This window comes from Manis javanica, chromosome 7, assembly GCF_040802235.1.
Source record: "Manis javanica isolate MJ-LG chromosome 7, MJ_LKY, whole genome shotgun sequence".
Taxonomy (NCBI): Eukaryota; Metazoa; Chordata; class Mammalia; order Pholidota; family Manidae; genus Manis; species Manis javanica.
Window position 1 is genome coordinate 113767210 of NC_133162.1, and position 12991 is coordinate 113780200.

A 12991-nucleotide genomic window follows, 5' to 3' on the forward strand; every position below is an offset into this window, starting at 1 on the left:
GAAAACAATGACAGACTTTTTGGTCCCAACAAGAGATACCCTGGCATAAAAACCCATATGATACAAGCCAATATCACTCAAGAATTTCCATTCAAATAATAAGCTATGAAGCAAGCATGATTCAAACCAATCAAAAATACTGTCAGCAGGGCCAAAGTTAGCAATATTCAGAAGGGTTTTCTGAAAAGTATAGCAAAAATGCAACTGTGAAGGAAGTCTCTTAAGATAGCTGGAAAAGACAAATTCAGCAAAAACTTCTCTAAGGAACAATGCCATTTAGTAAATGAGAAGCTGTAAGAAAAATAATGTTTCTATTTAAGAAAAAGTTTTTTTTTTTCATGATGATGTTCTACGTGAAGGAAGAAGAAGACAAGGAAAAAAGAAATGGTGTTAGTAGGAAAGACTAAGGCTGCCTGCCTGCCTTCAGGGACACTGGGAGGCTAGACCCTCTGCCTTATGAAAACCACTGCCAGCACCAAGCTACACAAAACATTTTGGCTGCCAGCCTAGAACAGTGCCAGGCTGGTTTTTATTTTTGTGCTAGACTCCCTCAATTGAGACAGTGTGGGATTGTCACTTTGATGCACACAGAGAACAAAGAATAATATAGCACAGAGGGGGCCAATTTTTTTGCCCCTTTAAAGTCAGGTTAGCATTTTGTTTCCTTTGACAGGTCTTGAAAAGACCCAAGAAACAGAAGTCATGCTGAAGAATGTATCAACTGCCTAAAGAAATTAGCATGAATATACAATATTGTTGACAGTTTAAAAACCACGTGAGAGGTTAACATTTTAAGAAACCAGACTTAAAAGGGACCCGAGTCACATACTTACCTGTTTAAGAGGCGAGAGATGAAGAAATACATGAGTCACAATCATATAATCTTATTTAAGATCTGGTAGTATGAGGAAGGCCACAAAATCCGGCAAAAAAAAGGAACCAACGTAAGCATTACAATTTTTAGGTCACTATTCAGAGGCAACTATGTCAGCTGCTCTTCTGACCTTAATTTCTCCAAAAATTAAATAATCTGATTAAGAGATTTTATTAGAATGTGAATATTTTATGCCTTTACAGGGAACGAGGTGATAAACAATAAAAATGTTTAAAGGATTAAACCATAAATCATCTAAGTTGCCACAGACACAAACAGGAAAACCGTCTCTTCTATCCTATTCAATTCTGTACTAGAAGCAAAGCTAACACAAATGAGAAAGCCTGGTGTGCTGTTCCAAGCCTCAACTAAATATGCTTCCTGAATCTGGTGACTAAACACACCAATAAGCCATTAGCTCCGAGAGATGGGACCACCTTTTGCTCTCTAATTCACAAGATAAGTAGAGGTAGCAGTCCATTTTCTACCAACCAAATGAAAAGAAAAAATGAACTGTGACAAGCCCAGGCCTGTTTTACACCAAGCTCGGCTAGGCATCCTCTAGAAGCAGTATGTTTCTCCCTGTCAATCAGCAGGGGGAAAAGTTGTGAAACTAATATAGCCCTGATGAATAGCGACACAGGTCTACTAGTTCCTTCCTCCTGCACAACTCCACCGAATCGGCTGTTAAAAGAAGACCAACAGCTGTTACAGAAATAGCAAAAACTGAAGCACTTGCCTCAGATGTTCCACATGGAGGCATGGAGCATTTACCACCTGAGCCTATCTAATTTCCCACAAAATGTTCCCCTGCCCAGTCGTGTTCATGACCACAGATTCTGGTAGCAAATCACGATCAGAGTTGGGAAAGGCAGTAGGAGAGGGAGAATGCAGGGGAGAAATCAAGTGAGAACAGTGGCCAAAGTTCAAATAAGTACATGCATACTTGTTTTACTATTCCGATTAGAGCCCATGCATAGCACTCTGGCATGACAAACCCTGTGATAAAGGTTTCAGGTACAACCATTTACTCTGGGTGGTAAGGGTAAGTCTGCCATATAATCAAAGAATGTATTATTTTGCTCCTCACTATTCTCCCGCATTTCCTTTCTTTCATCTAGGATACACCGCTGATGCTATTACCACATGGGACACTGATAGTTGTAGGCAAGGCATCCATGTATTGCCAAAGTGGCCCGGAGAATGATGTCTGACTGGCTTTAGTTCAACAAAGAATATGAGGCAAAATCAGGAAGCAAAAAGAATGAAGAAAAGTAGCTAAGCAAAAGCCTGCTTTTTCTGTTTATTAATGATGAAGATGAAATGGGGGAAGACCTAGAAAAAGCAGCCGAGCCGACTGACTTACAAAGCAAGACTAAAGGAGTTAAATGTGTATAACTTGGCTGACAACCAAGGAACAATATGAGAGCTGTCCACAACTCTTCGAAGTATATACATAAAAAGAAGAGTGGGGAATTTTATCTACTTTAGAAGTGTGAATATATGAAATAATAATGAGATAAAATAAAAATAAAGAAATCCGACTTTAAGCAGCAGAGTTAGTAATCTGGAAAAACTTAAGAAAGGCTGCTTCCTTCTCTTTAGAAACATTTACATCTCACTGACCCACACTCAGTAAACAGTAGATGACAGAAGTGACCACATACTGCCGGAGGACTAAATCAGTGGAGAAATAAAAGTGAAGTCCCATTTGCTTACCTGGTGATCCAGATACACCGATCTCTATCTTTATATATTTCCTATCTGGCTAATGCAGAGGAACCTGCAAGATCACAAAGGATGCAGTTAAGTTGGTGTCTTGAAAATAAACCCAGCCTGAATTCTGAACCCTGACCTAGAGAGGGTTGAATGATCTAGTAGTTTGATTCTTGAATATTCCAAGATGGGAGAAGAATCTCCAAGAACTGAAATGATATATGCCTTCCTGAATAATATATGTAGAGTTTGTGGGTTTATGTAAATGGGTATCTCTCTGGGGCAAAGATCAATAGTCAGAGTTGCCAAAACATCTACAATCCAAGAAACTGTCAAGAAGCTCTGTGGAGGATAGTCTAAAGTCTAGGAGGTAGGCTGGAATGCATATGGATAGTCAGTCCAGATTTGGGGTTCTCATTCCAGTGAAATGACAGAGGTACACAGACCTTGCAGATCTGGAGAAAAAACCTTCAAAACACTACTTTCTGAGAGAGCGTTACATCAGCATTAAACTCTTAATTTACACATCTTTATGTTCTTCACAAGCCATGCACAGTAAAGAGAACATTACCATATACCCAAGGGGGGATATTGTGACTTCCCTGTTCTGTATATATTAAAGTCGGAATCCTTCGGTACATCAATATTGACAGGGTCAAAACTAACATAGTAACTCATCCAAAAAGGATTTACCTGGCAAGCAAAAGGAGGAGCTGGCAAAGCAATAAGAAATGTGGTTCCCAAACAGTTGACATAGCACAAAATCACAAGATTACCAAACACATCTCTTAAGATAACTATTTTAAACAGTAATCACACAGCTGGAATAACCTGTATAAGAAAGAAACCAGGTTGAAAAACCTTCCAGGCACCAACTATGAACAAAACAGGAAAGCATTCACAACCAAAGACAGAATCCTGAGATGGAATGTCACCAAGAAAAAGAGAGAGAGAGAGAAAGGCTGAGAGGGTATAAATCAAGTAGAAGGAGAGAGAGAGAAAGAAAAAAAAAAAAACTTCTCAAGATGGTCTGTTTCAAATAATGATCACGTAGCATATTCTCTCAAAAAATAATTTATTCAGACATTCACCTCCTGAGCACCTACCAGACATTGTACTCTGTACTGGGAATTCAGCAATGAACAAGACAAACAAAGCTTGCCCTGCTGGAGCTGATTTTAGGGAGGGGGGGAAGGATGCAGGGAGACAATCATATCGGCAATATCATTTCAATTTGTGATATGTGAAATGAAAGAAAGAAACAAGAGGATGTGACCAAGGCAGGGGAGAACAGCCTACATCTATCTAGGAGGTCACAGAGATGCTCGTTCCACTTCTCAAAGTTAGTCAGGGTCTTAAAGAAAGGAGACTGGGAGAGGACTGCAGGGACAGCTAGTCAGACTCTTCATTGCAGAGACAAGGACAGAAGTAGCCTCATTATCTTCAAACATCAAACTACACACACCTAGACTGTGTCATGATTTTATGATACAACTTCTGCCTTTAGAAGCCTGACAACAGGTAACTATACAGCATTTATGAATCTTTTTAAAAAACTGGCTGAGGATACTGCACACTTTGTACCCTTACTATTTAACAAAGAACCACATTCTATCCAAAATCTTGGCAGGCCCCAAATCTATTTAAAAAATTTATTTTGCTTCTATAGACAAATCTGATTAATTTCTGCTGTCAAAGAAAGGTAGGGATGGGGACACATGGTAGCTAGCCTCCAAGACACCCCAAAATCCTCACCTCACGGAATTCATGTCTTTGTGCACAGCCCTCCCTCACTGTATCAGGGTTGGTTGGAGTGAAAAACAGAAGGCAGGAACAGAATGGTGTCTGACTTCTGAGGCTAGGTCCCAAAAGACAGTGCAACTATCTCCTTGCTCTCTTAGAATACTTCCTCTGGGTGAAGCCAGCTGCCTTGTCATGAGGACAGTCAAACAACTCTATGAAGCAGTTCACATGGCCTCTTGCTACAGAGCCAGAATCAACTTAGCAGCTTTATTATGGGAGCCATCTTTTCAGTGGATCATCCAGGCTGGTCAAACCTGCAGATGACTATTGCCCTGGGTGCCATCTTGATTGCAACTCACAAGAGATCAAGAGCCAGAACCACCCAATGGCTTTCTAGCATGCACTCCAACTTCCTGTATTTAGGGACTTCAAAAGATAAAAACTACATTTCCCAGATGCACTTGCTCCATGATTTCTACTGGGAACCCAGATTAAACCAACCAAACAAATCTACACAAGATTAAGAAAGCAGAAGTGAGATCAGCTCTTACAGTGCAGGCATTCTGTCCTTCTCAATCATTGTTCTACTAAATGAACCCTAATATCATAGGTTCCAAGCAGCAAGTGACAGTGAATTTTCTACTATATAACTGGGTGTTTTTCTTGGCTTGTGTTGTTCCAAGCTCATTAACAGCCAAGTTTAGTTCCTTGGCATTTCTGGAAATTAAGTAGTGTGTAATATATCCCTTTTTTCTTAAACTAGCTAGCTGTCTGCAATTTAAACTAGCTGTTGCCTGCAACTAAGAACCCACTCTAACATACACAAATTCTCCTATCTCACTATGCTTTGTTTTATTTCATAATGAACCCTCTTCTGTTTCATTACTAATTCCTCTGCCTGTGCCCTGAATCTTAGTCATTCATGCCTTTTTGAAAACATGCTCTATCAGTTTTCTCCTTTTCCTCTACCTTCAATCTTCTCCTCTCCATTGGTTCTTTCTCCATCATCAATAACACACTTCTTTCAACCCTAACAACTGTAACTGCCAAACTTCATGAAACAGTAAAATGAAGACTTCCACTTTCATCCAATGCTCAAACTACCACAACTTTGCTTCCTTAGCCATCACTCTACTGGAACACCTATTGCTAAGACTGGCAGTAACCAAATAATTGCCTCTTTTCTCTCATTCCTCACTCTGCTACATGTGGCACTTGGCACTCTTACCCACCATGCCTCTTTGAAACTCCCTTCCTTTGGTTTCCCAGGCACCACCAACTTACAACTCTCCTCTAAATGAGTTTTCGCTATTTTACCCCTCACTCCCTCTCCAGGAATTTCCTAGGGCTATATCCTTCAGGACATTGTGGTTCCATTCTGCCCCTGACTTAAATTACCATCTGGATACTCACTGATCACTCCCAAACCCAAACCTCTCCCCTACCTGTTTTCACATAACAAACATTTTTATCTGCCTATTAGATACATCTAGTTTCATCAATTGTTGCAAAATATCATAAAGCCCGCCTTAATTTAAAAGGACAAATTTCAAAGTAATTTATACTCAATAGCTGTGTTGCCCAATACTGTAACCACTAGCCACCTGTGCCTATTAGATACTTGAAATGTGGCTAGTCTGAATTGAGATTTGCCGTAAGTGTAATATACATAATTTCAAAGACAATGAAAATACAAGAATGTAAAACATCTCAACAATTTTATATTGATTACATACATATATAAATGATAATAATTTAGATATAAAGGATCAAATAAAATAGGTTAGCAAAATTAAAGTTATTTATTTGTACTTAATGTGGTCACTAGAAAATTTTAAATTATTGCATTATAATTCTATGGAACAGTGCTGCTCCACACACACAAAAAACACACCATGAAAACCATATACATGCATACTATTCTCAATCAACAAAGGAAGAAAAAAGAGAATTTTGTCTTTTTATCCTCAAATCACCCTCACATTCAGAACTTATTATTTTATCTTGGTAGCTTAAAGACTCATTCCTACTGTTTACAAAATAAAGCTATGTCCTGGAATAAACATTTATCAGATTCTTTAAAATACATCAAAACATATTCAAAATTTATACTGCCAAAAAATGCTACATTATATTCTATAAAAATCAAATATAATCACAACTCTATCATAAAAATACAAATAGCTAATATTTGATATATACTATGCATCATATCTCTAAGGTAGATAATATTGTTACACCCCATTTAACAAAGTAAGAGCCGAAGGCAGAAAGAAGTTAAGGAACTTGAGCAAAGCCATGTTCTTAGGCTTCAATCCCAAGCAGTCGGGCTCCAGGTCCCATACTCTCAACCAGTACCTTTTGCTGACTCGACAGAGTAAGATTTAAAAGAAGGAAAACAGCCTCAGAAGCTTCTAGTATCCTAAACTTAAACACACTCAACTAAAACCAGAAAAAGTCAAATTACATAAAACCAAGTATGAGCACAAATACCAAACTCACAGAAAATGGAAATTTAGAAGGAAAACTAGGTGAGTGGAGATGACAAGGATGAAATAATGAAAGACACAAAGGAATCTGTTCTGAACCCAATGTGTCCAAATGAGAATTCCTCAAGAACAAAAAGACATTATTATATAGGCATGAAAATGCTAAGAGCCTCAGAAACACAGCATGTCCACTGAGGCACCAGAAGAAGGTCAGGGCTTGATTCACAACCACAGAACCTTCCAAGACTTAGACATAATTCTGCTTCACAGGGAGAAGGAGGAAGTTGTTAGTTCTTAAACTAATTTCAATGTTCCAAAAGAATTTATAGATACAATTCATATCTGAATAATATCTGAATATAGGCTATACAGCCTATATTTTTAAATGCAGCTTGGCATTTAAAAAAAAACTTTCAAAATACAATGTTCACAAGGTAAACATATAAATCAATACATAAGCAAAAACAAGTAAATATGTTGATTACATAAGTATACATATCTCTAAGAGGACATACAAAAAAGATGGTAACACTGGTTACATGTGTATAGATAGGTGAGTATTAAGGGACCAAAGTACTTTTTGAATTTGAGCCAAGTGAACATAGTGACTACTCAAAAGTTTCTAAAATAACATTACAGTCCAAAAATAAAAATAAATAAAATGATAAATAGGAAAAGGTATGAAATCAATTAATGTATATATATATATATATATATATATTTACACACACACACACCTGCACAAAGGGTGTCCTTCATGGTGAAAGGGTTAGGGACCTCCAGCTTCAAGGAGAGCCTTCCATCTCACACGTCATCATCACCACTGCCCTCTGCACCTCACTTTCCGACCATCACAGATACACAACAAACATGCATACACAAGGCCATTTCAACTGCTACAGGACACTGTTCAAATATTCTCTCTCTGAGAGCCTAAGTCCTTAAAAACATCCAAAAGGACATAAAGAAGCACTTCAAATTTAAAAAAAAAAGAAAAACTAAAGAGGATTATATAAGCTATCAATACACAGATATATTTCATAATTTTTTATTTAAGGAAAACAATCCATTTGGAAGTCAGAGATTCCAAAACATCAGTGATACAAAGCTTCCCCAAAGCTAGAAGTCTATTACATTATTTGTTTAACACCTGCAAACCAGATTACCCATTAGCCGCCCTGAGCCCTTTTCTTTTGAATGTGATTCTATGACATTTGTCAACTTACTGACCAGAAATTATGCCACTGACTGGCGGAGAGAGTGACCCATTCCTTCCTCCTTAGCCAAGTCTTTTGTCCCAAAGCATTAAAGCTCTCAAGAGCCCGGCGTTCAGAAGGATGAGACAAACTTCTTTGGTAAGGGATGTAGTAAACCCTTTCTTTTAAACTTCTCGAAAAACAGAACTTTTCACAAAATTTACACACACAAAAATTATCCACATTAATTTTGTGTTGCCACCATTCATTGTTTTCATTTTTAATTCAGTGGTATTTTTAGCCAAATGAATTGAAATACAGTCAGTTTTTCTCAATCTGCCTCTGCTCTACTATTCATCTTCTGGGATCCAATTCATGTGATCCTTTAACAACTATTTATTTCAGACCAAACTAGATATCTCCCTAAAGCTTACCAATCTAGCCTCCAGGCACATTTCTTAAATAAAAGCAGTAGATCTTTGTAAACCTAAAATTTGCATACTAAAGGAACAAATCAACTATCAAAAGACTTAGCAGTATTATAGCAGTTGCTCACCTCTAAGCAGAGTTTAAAATTCATGTCAATTTATTTTTTTTAAAGAAACTGCTGCTGACTTTTTCCCTTTGCAAAATATTGTGTTTAATGGCCTAGTTAAATTAGAGGTGATAGTGTGAATCAAATATTTTAAATTGGTGAATTCTAAACCTTTTAATAAAAAGTATATCAGTCAGAAGTTTTAATAAGACTCAGCATGACAGAGAAGAATTAACAGTCTGTAGGTATCAAAAAAGGGTGATAGGCAATGATAACCTTAATCATTTGCATAAGGATTTATAATTTCATTGCTTAAAGGTTAATAAAATTATGTGGTATTTTGCCAACTCTTATCCAGTAAATGATTTCATGCCTTGGTTTGTATATATTTATTGAGTGAATCACATAACTGAAGAAAATATTCTTTTTAACCAATTAATTTTTATTTATGTACTGGGTGCCCAATTATCATTATCTGTTCTAACCAATAACTGTGCAACTGTTTTTGTAAATATAAAGTTTCCAACACCATCTCAGAAAAACTCTAAATTATAATTCTAAAAGCACAATAAATTGCTAAAAATAGCTTTTTTAAAAAATTAGATACATTCCTTCATGTAGTTTATACTTCAAGTCAACTATTGCTAGATAGTTGTTCCCACCAAATATTAACATAAAATCCACCCTTTAGACTGACGAAAGTATTCAGGACACACTGCTTGAGGGTGAAACTGGGTGGTGAAATGCAAACAATATACACAAATAATTAGAACAAGCAAATAAAATTATTCTAGGCTGGAGCAATTTTCTTCAAACATCACAGGGCATAAACAATATACTACTGTGGCCTTGCTTCCCTGAGAACCTAGGATGTGTTCAAGGTCAGGGCGCTGCTTGGTACTCACTTCTAACGGAAAACTAGGGAGTCTAGCTTTCAGCAGAGTGGTGTTTACTATCCTGGCTGCACCTGAGGATCACTTAGAGGGCTTAAAAAAGACAAGCTGATACTTAGGACCCCACAGCCAGAGATTCTGGTCTCATCAATAATGTTAGGAGCTCCCCAGGTAATTTCTTATGGCCAGCTAGGGTGGAAGGCCACTGCTGTAGAGAACTGGGTCTCAAAGCGCGGTCCCTGGACTAGCGGTAACCACACAGGTAGCAGCCAGGAACTTGATAGAAATGCAAATTACTAGGCCCCATGCAAGACAAACTGTACCAGGAACTGGGATGGAGCCCTGCAATCTGTATTCTGAGGAATCCTTCAGCAGAGGCTGATAGACACAAATGTTTGAAAAGCACAACTTCACACTTAATCTTGGCCAAAAGGCCAAAAGAGATTGGAAAACACTGCTTTAGAGTAAGAAAAACTAGGTTTTAATCCTCTCTCCACAGTTTCCTGGCTGTGTGATACTTGGCCAGCACTCTACACCTCCGGTTCCTCACATGCAAATAATAGGGTTAGCTAGCATTTGTTAAACATGTACCATGTACCAGAGAATGTGCTAGTGAACACTTTACATGCATTATATAATTTAACCCTTACAACAAGTTTACCAGATAGATATTAATATCATTTACACCCAAAGATTTTGGAACTCATCCAAGATTACAATAAGCAGAATCAGAATTCAAAGTTTATCAAATTCCCAAATCACTGTTCTTTCTCCACAAAATAATTCTTGCTGGTCTGCTCTCATCTCTTCATCTCTTCCTTCCTTTCCTGGCTTCTCCATGTCTTTCCTTCCCTGGTATATGTCTGTCTCACAATCTTTGGGAGGAAGCTTATTTTCCTACTACAAAGCTAGAGATTAACTATCATGTACTGTATTTACTGCATAACTGTGTAGCATTCTGTCATATGCCAGAAAGAAGAGGATTAACATTTTTTAAATTTAAAACTCATAGTAATATAGTTACAAACTAGATGGAGACATGGATTGTGCAAAACATAGGGACGCATCTGATTTAGTTCTAAACTGGTGAGTCAAACACAGAAGTAGTCAGGAGTTCATGAGACTGGAGCTCAGAGACCAAGGCACAATGCCAGAAGAAAGTGTGGTCTATCCTGCAACAGGGTGAAGTCTGTCCTGCCCGTGGGGAGAAACAAGGGTTAGAGAACAGGTGAAAACATTGGTAAGCTACATGGGTCCAGACTGTTACTTACAAGTAAGGAGAATACAACTTTAGTAAAAATATGAAATGTTTTTTCACAGAATATTTTTGATACACTGATAGTAAAAAGATAAAGTTAATGTCATCATAGATACTTATTCTAGGGGGAAAAAACCCATAGGATCATACTGGGAAAAAAAAAAGCAAAAGAAAAAGTCATTTCTATTACTGAGATTATTATGATCCACTATTCACTATTGTGTATCCATGAGCTATATAGGCATTACATGGTATTTTCAGTCATTCATTAATTAGTCCAACCAACATTGACCAATCACATTGAATGCCATGGATAAAAAGATAATAAACCAACCCAGGACACAGAGAACATACTTAAGAAGCAGACTGCCAAATGTTTTACACAACATTTACATCAAGTTATTAGGAATTCTGAAGGCCACAACAGACAAACCAATTCTTAGGCTTACTTATGACTAAAATAGCAGGCAAACATAAAACCTAGAGGTAAGCTTTTTAACACTGACATCATTCATTTCATTTTCTGATGAAGAATTAATGAATAACTATGCTCAGACACCCACTGGAAGATTCTACGTATATATTAATGAAGGACAATGTAAGCACAATGCGCTGACTGAATATACTCCCACATCATGTTGCCAACTCTGTCAGCGAAAGTCCAGTGTGTATAACATCTTCTTTAGTTTTATGAGAATCTGACAATGCTATAATGCCCATATGTCTCTAAGAACCGATTTAAGAAGCATGTGTATCTATCATACCATGCTTCAATGATGGGGCTGAAGATATTTTTACTCAGAATAAATGTGAACTGAATTTGCTATGATACTAGAAATTATAGCATTTTTCAAACTAAATATATTTAAGAATCAGTAATGTATCTTCAGTGAAGCTATTAACTTACACAAATATAATAAAAAAAACTGAACCGCAGAGTTAAACGGTACTTGAAGGGTCACCAGGTAAAATAAAACACTAGCTTTTATCCCACATAGTATCTGGGACACATAAAGTGTTAAAATTAAAACAGTGGTGTGAAAGACATCCAGGTACTTTGAGGAATAAATTTCTTTGGCCCCAAAATATCCAATTCATACACATTACTATATTTCACTTAAATACAATCTTGTCATCATTCCCATCTCATTCTTTCATAATATAACTGTATATGACAATGACAATGTGGTATGTCTAAAAGGTTGGGACTTGAATAGTTTAATTTCAATAGAAGTGGTTGATACAAAATCATCTTTTAAAATATTCAGAGCATACCATCTAGATATCCACATGTACTTGACTCTGTAAGCATTACAGAAATTGTTTAGATTTACTGAAGCTATACCTGCTGTCAAGAAACAAAAAAAGTTGTGAAGGTTGATCAAACACAACTTTGCCTCAAGTATCATGTTAATGCTTCCCACTAACGCTGTCCTAAAAGTTAACAGTCAATGTAATCCAAAAGTTTCCTTTATTTCTATATTTAAATCATCACAGGTTTGATCAAGCATGCAAATCCCTTCAGGCTCAGGGTTCCCATCAAAATGTCTTATAGGAACATTAAAAATTGAATGGGCATAAACAACTCCAACAGTGCAGGAGCTCATGACAGCCTTGCTGTGATCTTCGTATTTCATGTGCAACAACATTGGGGAAGTTTGCAAGGGAATATGAGCAACTAATTACTGTCTTTTGCTGGAGGGCAGGTGTGCTGATCTCTACAGGTGTCTCAGCTGCAGCGCTCTGCCTACTGCACTGCCTCTTGAACATATTCACTGTAACAACTTGATGAAGCCTTGCAAAACATCTGATAGAATACCAAACTGTTGGGTGTTTGGGAAGAAACCTGTTGTGATCTTCTTCTTAAAGATACCACAAAGGAGAAATAATAGTTGGAGAGCTTTTTATGGTTTGTGCAAGAATAGTGTAAGACAGTATAAAAAGTAAATAATATAAAATCATATCTACCAAACACACCCATTAAACAAGGATACCAATGCTGTCTTAATGAGCACAGAAAGTTTTTCAAAGAAATTACTGTTCTTTTATAAACAGGGGAGAAAAAAAAAAACAAAATAATAATCTCACGTTGGTCCTTGTTTTTTCATTCATGAAAGACAGGGCCATGGCTGGGTATGAAATTTTAGGAGAACCAGAAAAACATCTGAGAAATTATCCCAGAAAATTAGCAAACAAAACAGTTGTTTGATGATAGGGGAGGTGTACATACCATTCAAATGTGATGCTGCTTACAGGCATCTTAAGATCTTTCCCATAATACTTGGGA

At 37.1% G+C, this 12991-nt stretch overlaps 1 protein-coding gene across 15 annotated transcripts in view; it reads right to left on the reverse strand.

The window, feature by feature from the left end:
• Positions 1-12991, reverse strand: part of GTDC1 (glycosyltransferase like domain containing 1) — a 352224-nt gene that overhangs the window by 269616 nt on the left and 69617 nt on the right. For 9 of the 15 annotated variants that reach the window (XR_012133380.1, XR_012133381.1, XR_005061974.2 and 6 more), the window contains exon 2: positions 2594-2657. The exons of 5 other annotated variants lie outside the window; for them this stretch is intronic. The gene's annotated coding sequence lies outside the window, so the exon portion shown is untranslated. Of the gene's footprint in view, positions 1-2593; positions 2676-12991 lie in introns of those variants that run through there. One more of the 15 variants, XM_073241395.1, reaches the window with a different exon arrangement.